General features: G+C 44.4%; 1 long non-coding RNA gene across 1 annotated transcript in view; it reads right to left on the bottom strand.

Annotated features, from left to right (window-relative positions):
• Positions 1-248: 248 nt before the first annotated feature.
• LOC309366097 overlaps positions 249-24,627 on the bottom strand; it is a 419,038-nt gene continuing 394,659 nt past the window's right edge. The window contains exon 3 of the long non-coding RNA XR_014166500.1: positions 249-440. This is a non-coding gene — a long non-coding RNA (uncharacterized lncRNA). The remainder of the gene's footprint in view (positions 441-24,627) is intronic.

Raw genomic sequence — 24,627 nt, 5'->3', positions numbered from 1 at the left:
GAACCCTGCACAGTTTGCACCCATACGAAATATCTGTGGTATCAAAATTCCCTGTGCACAGAGGAAAACCTTGAGGCTCTAATGCTTAAAAGAAGATGCAGAACATAGAAGTGCTGCATCAAAACTGAATCCAAATTTAGACATCTAAAAATAGGGTTAATATGTCCTGATTTATAAAGTGATTGACCCCTATTCCCTTTAGCACAAACAAAGCCCTGCTTCTGCTTCCTCCTGTGAAGATGCAGAGTGTAGATCAGGAAATCAGGATTAAAAATGAGCAAAAATTCACATGTGAGTGGGACCAGCTCATGGGTATCACTTGCTCCTGCAGCAGCGTGCATTAGGACCACAGGAGACGTTTGTAATCTCTCCAAAGGGACAGTTCGCAGTCCTTGGGGCCTGGCAAAAACCTCCCAAGAGTCTACATAGTGGAGGTTCATCTGTACAAAAGAGAGGGAAGTAGATTTTCATTATTTGAGAGAACTCCTTGTGCAATACAGAAACGTTAATTTGACAGGTGTTTTGTTTTGAGCATTGGAAGAGCACTTTCAAGGATGAGAGCCTGAGGTCCTGGACTAGGAAATGGGAGACCAGCCTTCAAATACAGCCTCATCATGAGGCTCACAGAGTGGCCTTGGGCCAGTCACTCACTTTTGGCCTGATCTGCCTCGCAGGGTTGTTGTGAGGATTAAATTAAGAAGAACCAAAGGAGCCACTTGGAGCTTCATTGAGAAGAACCTGGGATATAAATGCAATGAAAAAAATATTCAACGCCCTTCTGTAACAGCACATCAGTATTATTATGTCCCATAATGCCGATGGGGAGATTGAGGCTGAGAGTGAAAGTGTGGTTATCCATAGGCCAGCTGGTGAGCTCATGGTGGAGTCTCACAGACTTGGATTGTCAGGCATGGGAAATCCTGATTTGACTGATGCTCCAGTCAACATTATTTTTGTACTTCAGGTGAGTTCTGGTGAGTGCAGAATGAAGTGGGAATCTTTATTGCCAAATCATATTTGTGTTCCTTCAGCAGCAGCAGACTGCTGGCTCATCCTCACTTACTCAGCGCTGTCTTAACATTTTGGAGAGTTAGATCCGAGCCGCCATTTTTTACTGCCCATGGGAAGTGCAGCTTGCACAGTTTGCACCCATATCAACATCTGTGGCATCAAAATTCCCTGTGCACAGATGAAAACCTTGAGGCTCTAATGCTTAAAAGAAGATGCAGAACCTAGAAGTGCTTCATCAAAACTGAATGCATCTTTTTTACTTCTAAAAATAGAATTAATATGCCCTGAGCATATTATCAGCTGCTCTGATCCATACACTGATCAGTGATTATTTCCTTTAGCACAAGCAAAGCCCTGTTTTCTCCAGTGAAATTGCAGAGTGCAGATCAGGAAAACAGGATTAAAAATTAGCAAACATTTGCACGAGTGGGACCACCAAGTCATGGGTATCAGTTACCTAAACAGCAGCGTGCATTAGGACCACAGGAGACGTTTGTAATCTCTCCTAAGGCACACTCTGCAGTCCTTGGGCCCTGGCAAAATCCTCCCGAGAGTACACAGAATGGAGCTTCATCTGTGCAAAAGAGAGGGAATTAAATTGTCATTATTTGAAAGGACTTCTTGTGCAAAACATAAACATTCATTTGACTGATGTTTTGTTTTGAGCATTGGAATAGCACTTCCAAGTATGAGAGCCTGAGGTCCTGGACCAGGAAATGGGAGACCAGCCTTCAAATAGAGCCTCATCATGAGGCTCACAAAGTGGCCTTGGGCCTCTCAGGGTTGTTGTGAGGATTAAATTAGGAAGAACCACAGAATCATAGAATCATAGAGTTGGAAGAGACCACAAGGGCCATCGAGTCCAACCCCCTGCCAAGCAGGAAACACCATCAGAGCACTCCTGACATATGGTTGTCAGGCCTCTGCTTAAAGACCTCCAAAGAAGGAGACTCCACCACACTCCTTGGCAGCAAATTCCACTGTCGAATAGCTCTTACTGTCAGGAAGTTCTTCCTAATGTTTAGGTGGAATCTTCTTTCTTGTAGTTTGGAACCATTGCTCAAGCAGAGGCTTGACAACCATATGTCAGGAGTGCTCTGATGGTGTTTCCTGCTTGGCAGGGGGTTAGATGCGATGGCCCTTGTGGTCTCTTCCAACTCTATGATTCTAATAATAATAATAATAATAATAATAATAATAATAATAATAATAAATTTTATTTATATCCCGCCCTCCCCAGGCGAAGCCGGGCTCAGGGCGGCTAACAACACTAAAACAGTGCAACATTATAAAAACATTATAAAAATTAATTAAAATCAAAATTGATGGGAACCATAAACTAAAGTTTTGTAAAGATTGCCAAAGGAGGGAGTCAGGCTGCGCCCTGACCAAAGGCCTGGTGGAACAGCTCTGTCTTGCAGGCCCTGTGGAAAGATGTCAAGTCCTGCAGGGCCCTTGTCTCTTGTGACAGAGCGTTCCACAGGTTGGAGCCGCAGCCGAAAAAGCCCTGGCTCTAGTTGAGGCCAGCCTAACCTCTCTGTGGCCTGGAACCTTCAAGATGTTTTTATTTGAAGACCGTAAGTTCCTCTGTGGGGCATACCAGGAGAGGTGGTCCCGTAGGTACGAGGGTCCTAGGCCATCTAGGGCTTTGAAGGTTAAAACCAGTACCTTAAACCTGATCCTGTACTCTACCGGGAAACGGTGCAGCTGGTATAGCACCGGATGAATGTGATCTCGCAGGGAAGACCCCGTAAGGAGTCTCGCTGCAGCATTCTGCACCCGCTGGAGTTTCTGGGTCAGTCTCAAGGGCAGCCCCACATAGAGCGAGTTACAATAATCCAGTCTGGAGGTGACCGTCATGTGGATCACAGTGGCTAGGTCAGGGCGAGAGAGGTAAGGAGCCAACTGCTTAGCTTGGCAGAGATGAAAAAATGCCACCTTTGTTATAGCTGCAATCTGCGCCTCCATGGAGAGGGAGGTATCGAAGATTACACCCAAACTCTTAACGGGCGGTGCTGGCACTAATTGCACCCCCGCAAGAGATGGGAGTTGCCCCCTCAATCCCATATCGTCCTGTCCCAGCCAGAGGACCTCTGTCTTCGAAGGATTTAACTTCAACCGGCTCCCACGTAACCATTCAGCCACAGCTTCCAAGCATCTGATCAGTGTGTCTGGGGCCGAGTCAGGATGGCCACCCATCAACAGATAGAGTTGGGTGTCATCAGCATACTGATGGCAGCCCAGCCCAAAACTCCGGACAAGCTGGGCGAGGGGGCGCATAAAGATGTTAAAAAGCATTGGGGAGAGTATCGCACCCTGGGGCACTGCACACACCAAGGAGTGGCGGGATGACAATTCTCCCCCAAGCGCCACCCTCTGTCCCCGACCAGAGAGAAATGAGCACAGCCATTGAAGGACTGTGCCCTGGATCCCCACGTCGGCAAGGCGGTGGTCCAGGAGTTTGTGATCGACCATGTCGAAGGCTGCTGACAGGTCTAGAAGAATCAGCAGCCCTGACCCGCCTCGATCCAGCTGCCTGCGGAGATCATCTGCTAGGGCGACCAGAGTCGTCTCGGTCCCATGACCAGCACGGAAGCCGGACTGGAATGGATCCAGAGCTGATGTTTCATCCAGAAACCTACCAAGCTGTTCAGCAACCGCTCTCTCAATCACCTTACCCAGGAATGGAAGATTCGAAACCGGGCGGTAATTGGATAGATCTAAGGGATCTAATGATGTTTTCTTTAAAAGCGGGTGCACCACTGCCTCCTTCAGTTCCCCTGGGAATGTCCCAGTGCCAAGGAACAAATTGATGATATCCCCCAGGGGGGCCCGCACCTCGCCTGGACACACTCTAATCAGCCAGGACGGGCACGGGTCGAGAGGTGGGCTTTCCAGCTCGGAGGAGTCTGTCCACATCGGCTGGGGATATCCGGTCAAAGTGGTCCAATACTGGACCCGAGGACAGTCAAGGGGCCTCCAGTTTGCTGGGAGGTTATATGACGTTGGATCAAGCAGTCCTTATCTCCTTATGTCTGAGACAGCGTTCCTGTTCGTCACACAAGCGTCCAGTCACACACTGGAGCGTAAGATCTGCAGGATTCATCGATTCCAAAGTTAGACACAAATTGTCATAACTTTTGTCCAAAGAGCTGAGCAAAATATAAACCTTCAGTTCCTCAGAAAAGTTGACTTGCAACAGTCTCAGCTTGTTGAAAACAGAGAGCATCTCAGTGACATGCTGTCTGATGTTATCACCAGGACGCAGCTTTATCTCAAACAAGCGTCTGGTAGTGTGGATTTTTGCCCCAGCTGTGGTCCTGTGGTGCACTCTCTCTGTGCCTGGTAGGCCTCATGAGCAGGCTCCAGCCCCTCTACCAAAGGCAGCTGTGAGCCCTCCAAACTGAGCACTATAGCTCCCAGGGCTTTCTGGTTCCTCCTCTGTGAGGCATGGTGCTGCTGCTCCGGCTGCAGCTTGCTGTGGGAGCTCTTGGACTGCCCCCCACAGACCCTTGGCTACCAGCCAGGCCTTCAGCTTCCTGCTCCACTCCTCCCAATTTTTGCCATTTAATTTTTCAAAAGGGACGGAGTATGACTCCTGGCCGTCTGCCATCTTCTCCCCCGGGGCTCAGCGTACTCACGTAACAGCAGCTGCTCCGGCACCCAGTTCTGCAGATCAGATCCTCCCAGCGAGCTTCTCTCTGCCTCAAAACGTTAGGCAAAACTCCAACTGGTTCCAGCTCAGCTCAGCTGGCTCCCCCCCCCCCCCAGGCACAACGCAGCAACAGCTTCAAAGGCTTGGCTGACTTCCATAACCTGTGGAATTAAGATGGCGTCTGTCACGTTTCCCCTTAATATTGTGCTTCTGTGCCGATAGAAAACACCTTCAGCTCTCTTAGCTTAGTCCCAGCAGAGTTCACGCAGCGGTGAAACACTGTTGCCGTGTGTGGGTAATAAATCAGACTGCAAGCTTTTCGCTTATCTCCAACAGTCTTTTATTGCGTAGAATAACATCGTAAATTTAGCCCGGCGAACAAGCAGACATACTCTTCGCCTCTCAGTCAAAACCGAAAGAGAACACACACAAAGGAAAATTCCCGTATGTGAACATAACCACGCCTCAGAATGTGAGACGTCACTCAGAACTGTTTAACCCTGTAAGTTCTGATTCTCCGCAGAGACCCCAAATAAAATTCTGACGACTGAGAAAGAAGCATCTGTTAGTCTTATGGAACCTCTCGCCTCTCAAAACCACTAGCTTAGTTTTTGTATTTACTTTGGAAAGGTAACAGTTTTTTGTTTGTTTGTTTGTTTTCTGCAAGTAAGAAGACAACATTTTCATATATGACGTATAACTAAAATACAAATATTACTAGAAGATGTGGTGATGGCCATTAGCTTCGATTGTATACTACTGGGTGATGATGATGGGGCCCCACCATGCCACACCCCAGCCAGGCTGGATAGAGGACTATAATTTAATTGTAGAGCAATGTAACCTTCATAGTTATAGGGGCTGTGACTGGGTAATAAAATGTGTATGTTGTATTTTATGAATTTCACGTAAAATAGGAAGCTGCCACCATGAATGGGAGCAGAGCTTGGCTCACATTCAAAAGTTTCTTTATTTGCCAGCTTGTGACCGGATGCTCCTTTTGACTCAGGTGCATAAGGATGAGAATGCCAGTGCCCTCCCTGTTGGATGGGAGATTGGTTTGAGCTTCTCTGTGTTGACCGTTGCTTATGAGACATTTGAGACATAGGGATAATGGGTCATTGCAATCATTGCAGTGGGGAGCATTCAGCTGAGCCAACCTGCTTGAAAAGGAATGGAACTGATGACCTAACCACTTCCTTAACTCCATCACTTCCTTAAAACTGACTAGTGATGGATTATGAGCCTCCTTGGCATGCTTACACATGTGGACACTGAAAGGCAGTTATGGTACTGATTCAATTCAGTGAGGTCAGTCGTTCCACCCAGGTTGCAGAGATTGTATCCCTAGCCCTTGAGTTGATATCAATATGGCCTCTACTGGAGAGATGTAATTGATTAAAATTGAGGTGTCATTTATGTTGGAAAACAAGAGTTGATTAATTTATCCCCTTCAAGTTTTACACAATAGGCATTACATAATTTGGAGGGCTTTGGGACTCTTCTTATGACCCATTCCTCAGGGTACGTGTCATTTCTTTCTGTCCCCCCCCCCCAACCCAAGCATCAGTGTGGATACCTGACACGAAAAAAATCTGGCTCAGACACATATTTGAATGCATGGAAGTGGGGCAAAGGGAGCAAGGCATTTTCAGGAACATTCCCCCTATTCAAACCATTTTAAACATGTTTTGATGAGTGCAAGATTAAGCTCTCAGTGTAACGAAGAGCCCCAGTTCCCCTTGGTCTGAAGGCAAAATGCAGTGTAGCTAAAGACAGAAGAGCAAGCAAGAAAGGAGGAAGAGCAGCATTCTGAACAACCTTGTGAGAAAAGATAAAGGTACGGGGACCCCTGACCATTAGGACCAGTTGTGACTGACTCTGGGGTTGCGGTGCTCATTTCGCTTTATTGGCCAAGGGAGCTGGAGTACAGCTTCCAGGTCACGTGGCCAGCATGACTAAGCCGCTTCTGGCGAACGAGACCAGCGCACGGAAACGCCGTTTACCTTCCGGTTGGAGAGGTACCTATTGATCTACTTGCACTTTGACATGCGTTCCAACTGCTAGGTTGGCAGGAGCAGAGACCGAGCAACAGGAGCTCACCCCATCTTGGGGATTCGAACCACTGACCTTCCGATCGGCAAGTCCTAGGCTCTGTGGTTTAAGCCACAGCGCCACCCGCATCCCACGTCAGTAAAGATACTGACCCCTAAAATGCAACCTGCTTCTATTGGAAGATAATCCTTATATATTTTTTCTCCGCAGGCAGATCTCTATAAAAAACAGGTTTGACGTCACATCCTAGCAGCAGGTGGTTTCTTCAAGCCTGCTTAATCTGTGGCATTACATTTAAGAGTCCCAGGGACCACCACTTGACATCTTTGTTATGTGTGATGGCTTACAGTGTGGATGGCTGCATCCATCTCTTAAAAATAGCACACAAGCATTAAAAGAGATACAGTAAATGTCCAATTCAGTGGTTGGACAAAGTTCCCCATCAAATGCAAAGTGGGGGGAAAGTCTTGTTGCAGCAATTTTTATCCAAAATGCATTTAAGAAGCAGTAAACCCCTTTCAATACAGGGGAACTTACATGTGCATAAATATACGTATGGTTCTCATGTAGCTTGTGAATTTTATCCAAACACCTAGAAGAGTAGTGCAAAAAAAAGGGGGGGAATGCAAATCATTCTAAAGCCAATTTCAGGAGCACATTTGCAGAGTATGTATACGAGTCAATACCCAAACATCAGACATAGACATTTAATATACATGTATCATTTCCAATTAGATTTATTTTGAGAAGAAAGAAATCTCGTTATATTTTGCAGCAATACAAGCCTGAAGACACGATCCATTTTCTTTCAAATTCCCGGAACATGGTTTCCTGCAACAAGAACACATGCGATCCCACTTTCTTTCTATATCATCTATTCATTACCTCTCGGTTGAAACACAATTGCTTTGGTTTTCTATTTTCAGGAAATTAACACGTATTTGGCCTTCTCTCTTTAGGGGGCATTGAGGGCATCGATTATTCGGTGGAGCTCAGCACTAATCAATTGGTGGAGAGAAGCATCTAGGCCTTCTATGTTGAACGGGGCCTGCTTTTCCCCCTGTTTTTCAGGGAAGCATTTGATTCTTGGATTAATTGGTGGAGAGGAGCACTGCTGCGGATAATGTGATTTATTCGCCCTTTTCTTTGAATGATGGCATTGATGCTTTCCACTAATCTCCTGAGAGAATCATTGGTCCCTTCGCCTTCTCTCTTGTTTGCCCCCTTCATCCCTTCGTCTTCTGCTGTCAGGGACGAATCACTGAAGCCATCAACTGGAAAGAGAAAATGGTGTTGTTAATAATAATAAATAATAATAATAATAATAATAATAACAACAAATTTAAAACACTTAATTGTAAAAGCAGCATAAAATACATTATAAAAACTTGAATAAAAATAAAATTCAAAATTCAGAAATCAATTTGGGGAAAATCCCTCTAATAAGCATTAGATAGTCACCAGGGCTAGCTGGCTGAGTTAGTCCTACTTGGGCCAGCAAGAAAGCCAAGGGGGAGAATTAGCTGTGGGGTCTCAGAGCATGTATTCTTCATGAAAGGTTAGAGGGAGGGAAGAGAAGGGAAATAAAAGATCAGGCTGAATTCAAATTATAGGCCAGGGGGAATAGCTCTGTCTTACAGGCCCGACGGAAAGAAGTTAAATCCTGAAGCGCCCTAGTCTCATGGGACAGAGCATTCCACCAGGCTGGGCCATCACTGAAAAGGCCCTGGCCCTGGTGGAGGATAGTCTGACTTCCTTAGGGCCCAGGACCTCTAAACTATGATTATTCATGGACCTTAAGGTCCTCTGTGGGGCATACCATTGAAGGGAGAAGGAAGGGTTAAATAGAATATTATAAGGCAAAGAAGCTAAAAAGCTGCAGTTGTGGTTAGGCAGCTAGCGGAAACCGCAAATGCATCAGCTCTGTAGGCCAGAAGCTGCTTCCTGTTTTCAGCTCTGCAGACTGGGAGCTGTTTCCTGTTTTGTGCTACCTGTTTTAGAAATGTTTTAGAAATACAAGGCATACATGCAGGGGATGAGAAGGGTTTCTCTCAATATTCTCTGTACCTTGTATCTAAGAAATCTGCACCTAAGCTCTATACTTAAGAAGAGTTGGTCACAATATTATCGGCACATAGTGAGTTTTTCGTCAAGCTTACTTCTGCATTTGTGGTCAGTGGCTGTTGGCTAGGTCCGTCTGGCAGGTAGAGAGCCCATTTCCTGCCTTGCATTTCCTGCTTTAGCAAAGAGACACGTACAAGCAGAAGGGGAGGGGGAGTGCTTAGCCAGCAGAAAGACACGTATGTTTAGCAAGCAAAATAGATGTGCCATATAAGGGAATAAGTTGAACATTTGCCAGCTGATTGGGGAAGTCTGGGGAAGGTATGGGAGGGGGAGAATGTTCAGAAAAGTATAAGAAAAGTCTGCTGAAGTACATTGCTTTTACAGCCAGTTATTTACAGGAACTATCCTGCTGACTGTCTCTGCGCACAGACTGTCTCTGTGCACAGATTTCAATAAACTTTTTCTCCAAAGAAGATTTTGCTTTCCTGGTACTTTTGTTCCCTCCAAGGTCCGGGGATGGCGTGGCTGATGGATCCCTAGGTAAATAAGGCTTCACCATGAGAGGCGGTCCCGTAAAAATGAGGGCCCAAAGCCACAAAAGGCTTTAAAGGTCAAGACCAGCACCTTGAACTTGACCCTATACTCCACTGGGAGCCAGTGCAACTGGTAAAGCACTGGGTGAATATCCTCCCATGGCAGGGACCCTGTGAGGAGCCTCGCTGCAGCATTCTGCACCCGCTGGAGTTTGTGGGACAGTTTCAAGGGCAGCCTCGCTTAGAGCAAATTTCAGTAGTCAAGCCTGGAGGTGACCGTAGCATGGATCACTATGGCCAGATCAGAGTGGGAAAGGTAAGGGACCACCTGCTTAATGCGGTGAAGATGGAAAAATGTTGCCTTGGCTGTTGCTGTAACCTGTGCCTGCATGGAAAGGGAGGCATCAAGGATTACACCCAAACTCTTAATGGAAGGCACTGGCACTATCTCCTTTCTTCTTATTTGAATTCATTAGTTCAGATGCTATCCTTTGGAGCAGCAGAAAACAAACTTGCTCCATCTTGTTGTCTGTGACAACTTTTGAGATATTTGAAGGTGGCTAGCATCAGATCTCTCCTGCCAACCTAGCAGTTCAAAAGCACATCAAAGTGCAAGTAGATAAATAGGTACCTCTCCGGTGGGAAGGTAAACGGCGTTTCCGTGCGCTGCTCTGGTTCGCCAGAAGAGGCTTAGTCATGCTGGCCACATGACCCGGAAGCTGTACGCCAGCTCCCTCGGCCAATAAAGGGAGATGAGCACCGCAACCCCAGAGTCCGCCACGACTGGACCTAATGGTCAGGAGTCCCTTTACCTTTACCTGTACTAGCATCAGATCTCAGTCTCCTCTTTTTCAGGGACATTATTGCAATAAATCAGAGAGAGAGAGAGAGAGAGAGAGAGAGAGAGAGAGAGAGAGAGAGAGAGAGAGAGAGAGAGAGAGAGAAAGAGAGAGAATACTCAGGCAACTACTGATAATCCGTGTGCACTTCTTCAGTATCTGAAGAAGTGTGCATGCACACGAAAGCTCATACCAAGAACTAACTTAGTTGGTCTTTAAGGTGCTACTGGAAGGAATTTTTTTTGTTTTGGTAAAAATTGAGCAATTTATAAAGACTAATGGTTTGCAGCAGATACTGGAAGATAAAAAGATCCTACTAAAAGGTTCAGTTACAAGGCAGGAAATGGAACAGGCAATAAACTCAATGCAACTTGGCAAGACCTGATGGTCAATCAGTGAAATATTACAAGACACTGAAAGATTGGCTTATTCAACCCCTGGTAGAAGTATCTAATTTGATTTTACGAGGGGGCAAAGCACCTGAAACCTGGAAGGAAACTTATATCACTCTGATTCCTAAACAGGGTCAAGATAGATCCAATGTTAAAACCTATAGACCAATCTCCCTACTCAATGTGGATTATAAAATTTTGGCAAATATAATGGCTAACAGGCTAAAGAAGAATTTATCTAAGTATATCCACAAGGACCAGGCAGGATTTCTGCCTGGAAGACAAATGAAAGACAATATTAGAAATGTGGTGGATATCCTGGAAAAGCTGGAAGCAAGAAAGAGTTGTAAAGGAATGTTAATGTTTATTGATGCAGAGAACGCCTTTGACAATGTATCTTGGAGTTTTATGCTATATAATTTTGAGAGTATGGGGGTGGGCCAAGATTTTTTAAATGGAATTAAAGCAATCTATCAGGAACAAAAGCTAAAATTATTGTAAATAATGTGGTTTCAGAGGAAATTAGAATTGAGAAGGGAACCAGGCAAGGGTGCCCACTTTCCCCTCTGCTGTTTATTTCGGTTCTAGAGGTCTTGCTAAGTATGATTAGAAAGGATGAACAAATTAAAGGTATTACAGTAGGATCCAAACAATATAAATTAAAAGCCTTTGTGGATGATCTAGTATTGACATTACAAGACCCAGACTCCAGTGCAGTTAAAGCACTGGAGCTGATACAAGAGTTTGGACAGGTAGCAGGATTTAAACTAAACAAAAGCAAAACCAAAGCATTAGAGAAAAATCTGGATAATGATGAAAGAAAATCACTACAAGAAAAGACGGGCCTAGATATTGTGAAAAAAGTTAAATACTTGGGGGTGAATCTGTCTGGGGAAAATCTGAATAAAGACAACTACGAGAAATTATGGAATGAAATTAAGAGAGATTTGGAGATAAGGTCAAATTTAAAATTGTCACTAATGGGCCGGATTTCAGTGATTAAGATGAATGTGCTGCCAAAGATGCTTTTTTTGTTCCAAGCCCTCCCAGTTATAGACAATGTAAAATGTTTTAAAGAATGGCAGAAAGCTTTATCTAGATATATCTGGCAGGGGAAGAAAACCTAGAATTAAATAGAAATTCCTTACGGACTCTAAAGAAAGAGGGGGATTTTCCCTGCCAGATTTAAAAATTTATTTTGAAGCAGCAGCATTCTGCTGGATTAAAGAGTGGATGCAACTGGAAGATACAGATCTATTAGATTTGGAGGGTTTTGACAATGTGTTTGGTTGGCATGCATATCTAGGGTATGATAAGGTAAAGGCCCATAGTGCCTTCAAAAATTAGGTAATTAGGAAATCATTGTATAATGTTTGGATAAAATATAAAGATCTTTTAGAAAGAAAGACACCCAGATGGCTTTCACCAATGGAGGCAAAGGCCCAGAAAAAGTTAAATATGGACACCAAATGGTTGAGATATTCTGATTTACTGTTGGAAGATGAAGAAGGATATAAATTAAAACCATTTGATCAAATTAAAGATAAGTTAGATTGGTTACATTATCTCCAGATTAATGAATTGTATAAAATCGATAAGAGAAATGGTTTTGCTTCTGAAAAATCCAAGTCGGAGATGGAGTTGTTTGATAATAAAGGCAAAAATTTATCGAAAATGTATAAGTTATTGTTGGAGTGGCATACAAAAGATGAACGAGCTGATTCCTGAACCTTGTAAGGGTGCGGACACTCAGCTGCACCCAGGCACTTGGGAGGCGTATAAATCATAAAATTATGATGATGATTATTACTGCTCCTGGGATTTTTTCTGCACAGCTGAAAAGCCTATATCTTGCAGGTTGTTAATGCAAGGAGAGAAGAATTAGCAGATAATGCACCCACAGAAACACATAACTGGCAACTATGTCAGTTTTCATTCCATTCTACTGAAGGTTCCCCTATGCTTTCAACATCTGCTAATCAGAATTACAGCTGTTCTGAGCTTCAGAAATAGATTGTCATTTGTGCCCTCTCTGAGAATGGTATTTTCTGGAATCTCCCCAGTAGTGTTGCCAATGTGTCTTGCTCAGCTCACACCCAAATTTTCTGGCTATAGTCTTTCTCAGCTATCAGCCAGGTGAGGAGGGGGTAAGGCCCACCCATTTGGCCAGGGGAAACAATCTCTTCATTGGCTATGAAACTTGCTGGGTTAGGTCCATAATGGAATCCTTCATCAGATTTCTACTCTTCCTAGATCCAGGACCTCTGGAATTAGAAAGGACTTGGGGATCATGCACGCTAACTCTTCTAAACTCACAGCAATATAAATGACCACCATGGAACCTGCCTTGTGGCTCAGTCAGTATCCTGAACATTTCTGCTTTTGCAAAAGCCATGTATTCAATTTCAATATTAAATATATTGTTAAATACTTTCCTCCTCCTCCACCCCTTTTTAAGCAGCCAGATAGGAGAGGGAGCAGCCAATTCATACTGTTGTTCCACCTACAGCAGTTTCTCAGGGTCTCCGGCAGGGGAAATACCTGGGACTGAACCTGCGACCTTCTGCATTTCCAGCAGATGCTCCCTTCCTGTGCCCTCTTACCTGCAACAACATGGAAGAGGATGAAGACCAGAGTAAAGCTCAGGTAGAGGAATCTCATGACAGCAGTTTCTTCTGAGATCTCTGCCAAAGGGAAGGCACTCTAAGGCAGAAGGAAGTGGAGTTTGGATGGAACAAGGAGGTTCTCTCTACTTATAGTGTTGCAGTACCAAATCCGGTAACTGTCAGCATAGCACCTGAACCCTCCAGGCCCCTTTCTCTTAAATCATCCTAAGCCATTTATTTATCTTGCACATCAGCCTAAGATTTACCCACACCATCACCTTTCTCATATATTGACAATCTGTCCTGTGCTCCAGGCTACAAACAGGAATTTCGTGCAACTCTCAGCATCCAAACTCTTCTCTCTTAACTCATCCTATGCAATTTATTCATCTTGGAGGACTTCCTAATATTTACCTGCAGAACAGCCTTTCTCCTCCTGTTTTCTTTCCATATCAGTTAAGAGATTTCCTGTCATCTCATAAGAGCTGTTGCCAACTTCACGGAGCCTGGATAGAAAGGAAGTGGAATTTCAGGAAAAGCTCGGCTGTAATGCAGTTTGATACAACCTCTTCGGGTTGGACTGTTCAGTTTGACTGCAGTAGCCATACCTACCAAGAAAGAAACTTTTCAGTGAGCTTTTCTCCTGGCCTGCACCTTTTGGGATGCATTTTGCTTAACAGGCTTGTTTTTGTGTTTCGTGTAGTTTTATGTCCATTGCTGCCATTATAGGCTTCCCACACAAACACCCACATAAATCAATGACTTCATCCCCTCATTCATAAGTTATAAACACAAGCAAGAACAAGAAATGTAAGAATTAACAAAAAGAAAGAAAACACCAAGAAGATATAAGGAGACAACTGTTAGCAGAAAAATTGTTTAAATTGTTTTGATCAGTTCTACTCTGCTTTTCAGCCAAAAGGTTCCCAGAGTGGCTTATGTACAATTTAAAAAAACAAAAAACCAAACATGGCACAGGAAGGGAAGAGGAAAACTAAAACCTGAACTGCTTACCAATTTGTAGACAATCATGGCCAGCTGACCCAGTTCCGGGCCAGGAGGTGCCTAATTCAGGTTGGCCTCCAGCAAAAGCAGATGCCATGAGCCCTACTTCCTATCTCTCCCCAAGAGGCAGTCTGGTGGAGTGGTCCATTAGGAGCTCCATCTTTCCTGCACTGCTTGCATCCCCCCTGGGGAAGCTCAGGCTTCCCCTTTCCGACTCCTTCTGTTATGTACTGAGTCAAATAGGATCCAAACTGCAGCACTCTGATTGGTCCTAGAACAATAGGATCCAAAAGGCAGCAGTCTGATTGGTCCTAGAACAATGCAGCAGTATGATTGGTTGGCAGGAACCACCCAATCATGCTGCAGATTGAAGTGAATCCACAACCTGATTGGCTTACAGTAGAATTCCGGAATTAGCCAATCATGTGCAGCCCATTGTGTAAATAATGTATATAAAGCAGATACTTTGAGGGGACTTTCATTCATTCCTCCTCACCACTATGAGCTGAATAACGAGCATGAAATCACTTTGCGACTCTGAGTATATTTCACCTTCCTTGGAGGTTTATAAGCAGAGGTTGGATGGTCATCTGTCATGGATGCTTTAGCTGAGATTCCTGGATTGCAGAGGTTTCAGTAGATGAGCCTTCGAGTCTCTTCATGAGAAATGTTGCATTTTCTGATTGCTTTCCCAGACTAAATAATGCTTTTAATTATTGCTTTTTTCTTCATTCTGATTTCCTGATCTACACTGTACATCTTCACTGGAGTAAGCAGAAGAAGGACTTTGCTCCTGCTAAAGGAAATAGTGATCAATCACTTTATATATCAGAGTAGCTGATAATACACTCAGAGCATATTTACCTGAATTAAGGAGATCTGAATGTAATAGATAAATAAAGAAGGTCCCTCTAAACCTGACCCCAAAATGATGATGTTGACCACAGCTTCAGTCAAATAAGGACTTTCCATGCCTGTCCATCAAAATCAGTGACCATGTTGCTGTCCAGGAGAAGGTGTCTCCTGAACTCTGGGCTATGGTAAGGCCAGGCAAAACTGGGGGGAAGCCCAGTTTCCGTAATTTCTTGCAGGAATATCCTCAGACAACCAAACATTAACACAGGGGACATGGATGGATTGTTAGATAACAAAATCTCAGACCCTCCAACATTCGGCCAATTAAACTTGGGACGTGCGTCTTTCAGTGCCATACTCCCGGGCAAATGAGCTCAGGCTTCCCCTCTCCAACTCACTGTCATTGTCTCCTCCTCCTCCAGTGGAGGCAGCATTGGGCAGAGGAAGCATGGCTAATGGGTCCAGTGGGGGCAACCTGACCTGCATCACCAGCAGCTCCCCCTCCTCCATCTCCATGGGCTCCAGCACAGCCACCTTTTTTCAACCAAAGACATTCATCTGGGTGCTGAACTTTCAAAGGAGCTGAGCATCAAAAATGGGACATCCAATCAGAAGCTAGGATAGCTTCTGTAACCTGGGATGTCCCAATTGAATCAAGACTGTTGATGGATACGCAATCTCCGTTTCTAGTCGTTTTGACCTCAGGCATAGCGGACTACTTACCCTTCGATTGTTGTTGGACTACAATTCCCAGCAGTATAAACTGCCATTCCCACATGCCCTGGTTTATTCTGTGTGGGTTGAAGCCAAAGAGAGAGGGAGAGGTAATTATTAGCAGCATGAGGATGAGCTGAGCCCACTCATGGTAGCCACTGACACTACCTCCCGCCTTAGAAAAAGGACACTAATTTCCTCAGTCCATTTCACTGCCCGCTACCCCAACCTGGTTTCCTACCATGGTTTTCCTACCATCCTTTCCACTTCTGATTTATTTCTCCTCCCTGGATGTATACCTGAAGAAGAATCTCTACCCCCCCCCCCATCATTCAGCCCAGACACGGAGGTCCAGCTCCAAGGAACTTCTGGCATTTCCTTCATTGGGAGAGGGGAGGTTACAGGGAAGCAGGCAGAGGGCCTTTTAGGTAGTGGTGACTAAGGAACGAAGGGCATCAGCCTGGTATTGGTGCCCCTTAGTTCCTTAGTCACCATTGGGACACATAGGCTCATGAGAGAAATTGATACACATCCCGTTGAGTTCCTTGGGGGAAAATTGGGAGAGAATTGTCTAAACAAATAAATTAAAAGTGGTCTGGATATGTGTTCCTATGTGTTGAACTTTAGATATCCTTTTCTGCTCATATTTTATATTACTTCGCATCTGCAATTATAATTGGCTATGTATGTTAATTAAAGATGAAAAGAACAAAAGACCCAGATCAAGATTGAACCTGAGATCTTGATCATTAGGCAACCATAGCCCTCCTGACTCTTCATTTTCTTCCCTACCTCCCATCTCACACTCCCTGGCACCTCCCTAAGTTCCTTCTCTAATTCAGAGATTCCTGAAACTCCCCCTTCAGAAAATTCTTAGTCCTTCTCAGAGTACACCCATGAAAATCAATGAAACTGGGGTGCATTCAGCAGCATTAAATACCACTCTCAATGACCTATTGGCACCTACAAGGAAATAACTCCTTAAAAATCAGCTCCAGTTAGGTCATGACTCCAGTCTTGGTTGAGTTCAGCCTATCCCACCTGTGTTCACAGCACCAACTTGGCAGTGAAACCCAAGTTCTGCCTGGGTGCATGAAAAGCAATGCCTGCAGTTATCTGCTCCTGGGACCCGAGGATAAGAACTTCAGTGAAGAGGGATCTTGGGCAGATATGATACGCTTCCACTGGAGGTGGGTCATATTTAGTCAGAGATGCTTTTTTAAAAAATGAAAAAATACAATTTCGCAATTGCAGTTTAATTTGCGTTTAATTAGATGAACTTTATTTCATTGCCTGCTTTCACAAATGGATTGATCAGGACCACTTCCACAAGCAAAGATCCAGAAGAATCAGCGTAGCAATCAGGCTTTCACACCTATGGATGTGGGCTGCTCACTGATGTCACTCAAGGGCACAGCATTGCGCATTGAAGCCACAGTAAACTGGAAGATTTAGACCAGACGGGCAGCATTTGGTGATTCCCTTCTGGCAGAACCCTCCATTTCCTCACACACTGATGATTATCCTGAATAAAAGAAAGAAGGAAATCTGTAATCGATTGCACTTTCATGAGCCTGGAGTCAGATTGCTCACCTTCAGGAGATGAGGGAGGATCATAAAATTGTAGTGCTGGAAGGACTCAATGGAACATTTAAGGAATCTGTAGCAGAAAGGAAGAGGACATGCAGGTCCAGCCCCAGAAGACCTCTCAGAGGAATTTGCAAGATCAATGGCAACACCCCCTGGCCAATCCTGGATGTCAGGATGAGAGTCACTGACTCTGAGGACTCCACCGCACAAAGACCCAGGGAGACCTGAGGATCCCCTACTCCATTGATGTAGGAGGTGATGGAAAAGGCTGGACCCTCAAAGTGACACAGAATCTTGCAGGAAAGGTGGTGCTAACTATTATTTTATCTTTTATGCTGATATTTATATTGCACCTTTCTTCCAAGGAGCTCCATGTGGCGGAGATAATTCTCTCGGCTCCATTTTATCTTTACACCCACCCTGTGAGATAGTTTAGGCTGAGAGGCAGTGACTGGCCAAAGGTGAGCTTCACAGCCAAGTGGGGGCTAGAACCCTGATCTGCCAGGTCCTCCTCCAGCACTCTAACCACCACACCACACTGTTTCCTATTAGGCTGCTGCTGCTGCTGCTGCTGCTACAAAATAAAGCATCCACTTCAGCCCGTTCTGAGGGCAGCCTGCACCCTGTCTCCTTTTGCCCCAGTTTTGCCTGGCCTTGCCATAGCACAGAGCCCCCCCCACACCTTCTCCTGGACAGAAAGATGGTCACTGATTTAGATGGACAGGCATGGAGAGGAAAGTCCTGATTTGACTGAAGCTCTGGTCAATAGCATCATATTTTTGATAGAATGGTCATGTTCAGAGAGACGTTATTTATTTATCTACTGTTTTTTTATTTCTTTTGCCAAAAAGAAAAAAAAGAAAAACAAAGTAATGGTTCACCAGGACTTACATATAGCAATTTTGAAACAGGAAGAGGAAACAGCGCCTGACTTATAATCAAAAAAGGCATGGAACAAAAAATTATTTTCAAATAAATAGCATACTAAAAATAGTTTAATTTGAATGGTTCTATATGAAGTGCTTAGATGAAGTAATATTTGTGATCCACCAGTTTCCTTTGGGAAGAAGAACAGGATAAAAATTGAAGTAATAAATAAACCTTCGTAAATAAAAATTTGTTTAGTTTGTTTTATAGGGGGGGAATAAGATTTGGAGGAGAAGGAAATAATCATACTAAAATGTGAGTTATTAGCATCAAGTTCAGTGAATGAACAGTTGGATGGAGAGTCAAAAGTGACCTGGAGATCAACTAGTCCCACCCTTGCTCAATGCAAGATCTTCAATGACAAGATCCCTCATAGATAGTCCCTCAAAACCTGCTTCTCTGTCATTTCCACCACTAAAAATTTTGTGATTCCCAGCTGTAATGGTTGAGTGAAAAGAAAAGAAAGGTTAAAAACTAAATGAAAAATAAGGGAGAGGATTTGCTGAATTAACAATTAGAAATTGGAATACAGAAAGGGGAGGTATGAGGAAGTCGGGGAAGTAAGTTATAAGAAAATAAGGGATTGAAACTATACTTGTTTTTTGTGTGTTTTGTATGTATTGTTGTTTTGTTTTGTTTTTATATAATTTTTGAAACTTCATTTTTTTAAAAATAATATTATTAAGTTTTTGTTTAACAATAAAAAACATACATAATAACATAATATTTTCCAATATCCACATTTCATTCTCATCCTTGGACTTCCTCACAACTCTTGTTCCTGCATTCTAAACTCATAAATTTTACCAGCAAATTATTAACTTGGTTCAATTCATATAATATAATTTTCCAATATTAATATCTCAAATTTTGGAATTTAAAATCACTCTTATTGAAGCTTAATTATAAAATATTATTTATCCAAAATTTATCTTTTCTTCTTCCAATTACATTTTAGTTTGTATTCTTTATAACTAATTTGTTGAAGCCATACTTTTACTAATCTTACATCTTTCTTAACATTCATACAATTTACAATATTTTTGTAAATAGTCCTTAAATTTCTTCCAGTCCTCCTCCACCAGTTCTTCTCCCAGGTCTCGGATTCTGCCAGTCATCTCCGCCAGTTCCATATAGTCTATCAGTTGCATCTGCCATTCTTCCAGTGTGGGCAAATCTTGAGTTTTCCAGCATTTGGTGATGAGTATCCTTGCTGCTGTTGTAATTTTTTTTTGTATGTATGTATTGTTGTTTTGTTTTGTTTTTATATAATTTTTGAAACTTCAATAAATATCTATTTTTTTAAAAAAAAATACATTTCTGGGGAAGTTCATTGACTGTGAATGGAACGTCTTTTGACAGATAGTTAAAGAAGAGAAACAAATTGATTCCAATGTTGCCTTTTGCATTTAAAAGAAACAAAAAGTTTGAAAAATGAAAGTAATTTTCTTTTGTTGGACCTGCTATCAAAAGATGGATACAAATGGAAATTGTCTCCTCTAGAGGGAGCTTGTTAAATTGTTGCTGGAGTCGATCTGGGGATTTCACAGCTGTGGAGATTAGGATAGTGGGACCAGACTCTGACCTTGAATAAAAATGTGTTCAGAAGAAGTTTTGGTGCTTGCTTTTTGCAAGACAAGCACTTTGTTGGAGCAGATGCATGAGAAGATGGATTTGATGACTGTTGCAGTTCAAAATTTTGGACAAACAGTGAATACAGTGGTGCCCCGCAAGACGAATGCCTCGCTAAACGAAAAACCCGCAAGACGAAAGGGTTTTCCGATTTTTTAGCGGCTTCGCAAGACGAATTTCCCTATGGGCTTGCTTCGCAAGACGAAAGCCCATAGGGAAATCTCCGGGGACAGCGGGGAAGCGCAGCGCGCCTTCTCCTCTGTTCCCGGACCTGTCCTAAGGCTTGGTGGGACGTCCAGGAACAGAGGACAAGGCGCGAAGGGCTTCTCCTCTGTTCCCGGGGCTTGCGGTGGGAGGAGGGTTTTTCCTCCCCACCGCCAACATTCAGAACAGCATTCTGAATGTTGGCGGTGGGGAGGAAAGCCCTCCTCCCACTGCAAGCCTTCAGGACAGGTCCGGGAACAACTCCGGACAAGCTGGGCGAGGGGGCGCATAAAGATGTTAAAAAGCATTGGGGAGAGTATCGCACCCTGGGGCACTGCACACACCAAGGAGTGGCGGGATGACAATTCTCCCCCAAGCGCCACCCTCTGTCCCCGACCAGAGAGAAATGAGCACAGCCATTGAAGGACTGTGCCCTGGATCCCCACGTCGGCAAGGCGGTGGTCCAGGAGTTTGTGATCGACCATGTCGAAGGCTGCTGACAGGTCTAGAAGAATCAGCAGCCCTGACCCGCCTCGATCCAGCTGCCTGCGGAGATCATCTGCTAGGGCGACCAGAGTCGTCTCGGTCCCATGACCAGCACTGAAGCCGGACTGGAATGGATCCAGAGCTGATGTTTCATCCAGAAACCTACCAAGCTGTTCAGCAACCGCTCTCTCAATCACCTTACCCAGGAATGGAAGATTCGAAACCGGGCGGTAATTGGATAGATCTAAGGGATCTAATGATGTTTTCTTTAAAAGCGGGTGCACCACTGCCTCCTTCAGTTCCCCTGGGAATGTCCCAGTGCCAAGGAACAAATTGATGATATCCCCCAGGGGGGCCCGCACCTCGCCTGGACACACTCTAATCAGCCAGGACGGGCACGGGTCGAGAGGTGGGCTTTCCAGCTCGGAGGAGTCTGTCCACATCGGCTGGGGATATCCGGTCAAAGTGGTCCAATACTGGACCCGAGGACAGTCAAGGGGCCTCCAGTTTGCTGGGAGGTTATATGACGTTGGATCAAGCAGTCCTTATCTCCTTATGTCTGAGACAGCGTTCCTGTTCGTCACACAAGCGTCCAGTCACACACTGGAGCGTAAGATCTGCAGGATTCATCGATTCCAAAGTTAGACACAAATTGTCATAACTTTTGTCCAAAGAGCTGAGCAAAATATAAACCTTCAGTTCCTCAGAAAAGTTGACTTGCAACAGTCTCAGCTTGTTGAAAACAGAGAGCATCTCAGTGACATGCTGTCTGATGTTATCACCAGGACGCAGCTTTATCTCAAACAAGCGTCTGGTAGTGTGGATTTTTGCCCCAGCTGTGGTCCTGTGGTGCACTCTCTCTGTGCCTGGTAGGCCTCATGAGCAGGCTCCAGCCCCTCTACCAAAGGCAGCTGTGAGCCCTCCAAACTGAGCACTATAGCTCCCAGGGCTTTCTGGTTCCTCCTCTGTGAGGCATGGTGCTGCTGCTCCGGCTGCAGCTTGCTGTGGGAGCTCTTGGACTGCCCCCCACAGACCCTTGGCTACCAGCCAGGCCTTCAGCTTCCTGCTCCACTCCTCCCAATTTTTGCCATTTAATTTTTCAAAAGGGACGGAGTATGACTCCTGGCCGTCTGCCATCTTCTCCCCCGGGGCTCAGCGTACTCACGTAACAGCAGCTGCTCCGGCACCCAGTTCTGCAGATCAGATCCTCCCAGCGAGCTTCTCTCTGCCTCAAAACGTTAGGCAAAACTCCAACTGGTTCCAGCTCAGCTCAGCTGGCTCCCCCCCCCCCCAGGCACAACGCAGCAACAGCTTCAAAGGCTTGGCTGACTTCCATAACCTGTGGAATTAAGATGGCGTCTGTCACGTTTCCCCTTAATATTGTGCTTCTGTGCCGATAGAAAACACCTTCAGCTCTCTTAGCTTAGTCCCAGCAGAGTTCACGCAGCGGTGAAACACTGTTGCCGTGTGTGGGTAATAAATCAGACTGCAAGCTTTTCGCTTATCTCCAACAGTCTTTTATTGCGTAGAATAACATCGTAAATTTAGCCCGGCGAACAAGCAGACATACTCTTCGCCTCTCAGTCAAAACCGAAAGAGAACACACACAAAGGAAAATTCCCGTATGTGAACATAACCACGCCTCAGAATGTGAGACGTCACTCAGAACTGTTTAACCCTGTAAGTTCTGATTCTCCGCAGAGACCCCAAATAAAATTCTGACGACTGAGAAAGAAGCATCTGTTAGTCTTATGGAACCTCTCGCCTCTCAAAACCACTAGCTTAGTTTTTGTATTTACTTTGGAAAGGTAACAGTTTTTTGTTTGTTTGTTTGTTTTCTGCAAGTAAGAAGACAACATTTTCATATATGACGTATAACTAAAATACAAATATTACTAGAAGATGTGGTGATGGCCATTAGCTTCGATTGTATACTACTGGGTGATGATGATGGGGCCCCACCATGCCACACCCCAGCCAGGCTGGATAGAGGACTATAATTTAATTGTAGAGCAATGTAACCTTCATAGTTATAGGGGCTGTGACTGGGTAATAAAATGTGTATGTTGTATTTTATGAATTTCACGTAAAATAGGAAGCTGCCACCATGAATGGGAGCAGAGCTTGGCTCACATTCAAAAGTTTCTTTATTTGCCAGCTTGTGACCGGATGCTCCTTTTGACTCAGGTGCATAAGGATGAGAATGCCAGTGCCCTCCCTGTTGGATGGGAGATTGGTTTGAGCTTCTCTGTGTTGACCGTTGCTTATGAGACATTTGAGACATAGGGATAATGGGTCATTGCAATCATTGCAGTGGGGAGCATTCAGCTGAGCCAACCTGCTTGAAAAGGAATGGAACTGATGACCTAACCACTTCCTTAACTCCATCACTTCCTTAAAACTGACTAGTGATGGATTATGAGCCTCCTTGGCATGCTTACACATGTGGACACTGAAAGGCAGTTATGGTACTGATTCAATTCAGTGAGGTCAGTCGTTCCACCCAGGTTGCAGAGATTGTATCCCTAGCCCTTGAGTTGATATCAATATGGCCTCTACTGGAGAGATGCAATTGATTAAAATTGAGGTGTCATTTATGTTGGAAAACAAGAGTTGATTAATTTATCCCCTTCAAGTTTTACACAATAGGCATTACATAATTTGGAGGGCTTTGGGACTCTTCTTATGACCCATTCCTCAGGGTACGTGTCATTTCTTTCTGTCCCCCCCCCCCAACCCAAGCATCAGTGTGGATACCTGACACGAAAAAAATCTGGCTCAGACACATATTTGAATGCATGGAAGTGGGGCAAAGGGAGCAAGGCATTTTCAGGAACATTCCCCCTATTCAAACCATTTTAAACATGTTTTGATGAGTGCAAGATTAAGCTCTCAGTGTAACGAAGAGCCCCAGTTCCCCTTGGTCTGAAGGCAAAATGCAGTGTAGCTAAAGACAGAAGAGCAAGCAAGAAAGGAGGAAGAGCAGCATTCTGAACAACCTTGTGAGAAAAGATAAAGGTACGGGGACCCCTGACCATTAGGACCAGTTGTGACTGACTCTGGGGTTGCGGTGCTCATTTCGCTTTATTGGCCAAGGGAGCTGGAGTACAGCTTCCAGGTCACGTGGCCAGCATGACTAAGCCGCTTCTGGCGAACGAGACCAGCGCACGGAAACGCCGTTTACCTTCCGGTTGGAGAGGTACCTATTGATCTACTTGCACTTTGACATGCGTTCCAACTGCTAGGTTGGCAGGAGCAGAGACCGAGCAACAGGAGCTCACCCCATCTTGGGGATTCGAACCACTGACCTTCCGATCGGCAAGTCCTAGGCTCTGTGGTTTAAGCCACAGCGCCACCCGCATCCCACGTCAGTAAAGATACTGACCCCTAAAATGCAACCTGCTTCTATTGGAAGATAATCCTTATATATTTTTTCTCCGCAGGCAGATCTCTATAAAAAACAGGTTTGACGTCACATCCTAGCAGCAGGTGGTTTCTTCAAGCCTGCTTAATCTGTGGCATTACATTTAAGAGTCCCAGGGACCACCACTTGACATCTTTGTTATGTGTGATGGCTTACAGTGTGGATGGCTGCATCCATCTCTTAAAAATAGCACACAAGCATTAAAAGAGATACAGTAAATGTCCAATTCAGTGGTTGGACAAAGTTCCCCATCAAATGCAAAGTGGGGGGAAAGTCTTGTTGCAGCAATTTTTATCCAAAATGCATTTAAGAAGCAGTAAACCCCTTTCAATACAGGGGAACTTACATGTGCATAAATATACGTATGGTTCTCATGTAGCTTGTGAATTTTATCCAAACACCTAGAAGAGTAGTGCAAAAAAAAGGGGGGGAATGCAAATCATTCTAAAGCCAATTTCAGGAGCACATTTGCAGAGTATGTATACGAGTCAATACCCAAACATCAGACATAGACATTTAATATACATGTATCATTTCCAATTAGATTTATTTTGAGAAGAAAGAAATCTCGTTATATTTTGCAGCAATACAAGCCTGAAGACACGATCCATTTTCTTTCAAATTCCCGGAACATG

This window comes from Podarcis melisellensis (genome assembly GCF_964234715.1).
Source record: "Podarcis melisellensis genome assembly, chromosome: 3".
Classification (NCBI taxonomy): domain Eukaryota; kingdom Metazoa; phylum Chordata; class Lepidosauria; order Squamata; family Lacertidae; genus Podarcis; species Podarcis melisellensis.
The sequence above is the reverse complement of the archived record's forward strand: the minus strand, read 5'-3'. Positions and strand labels throughout refer to the sequence as shown.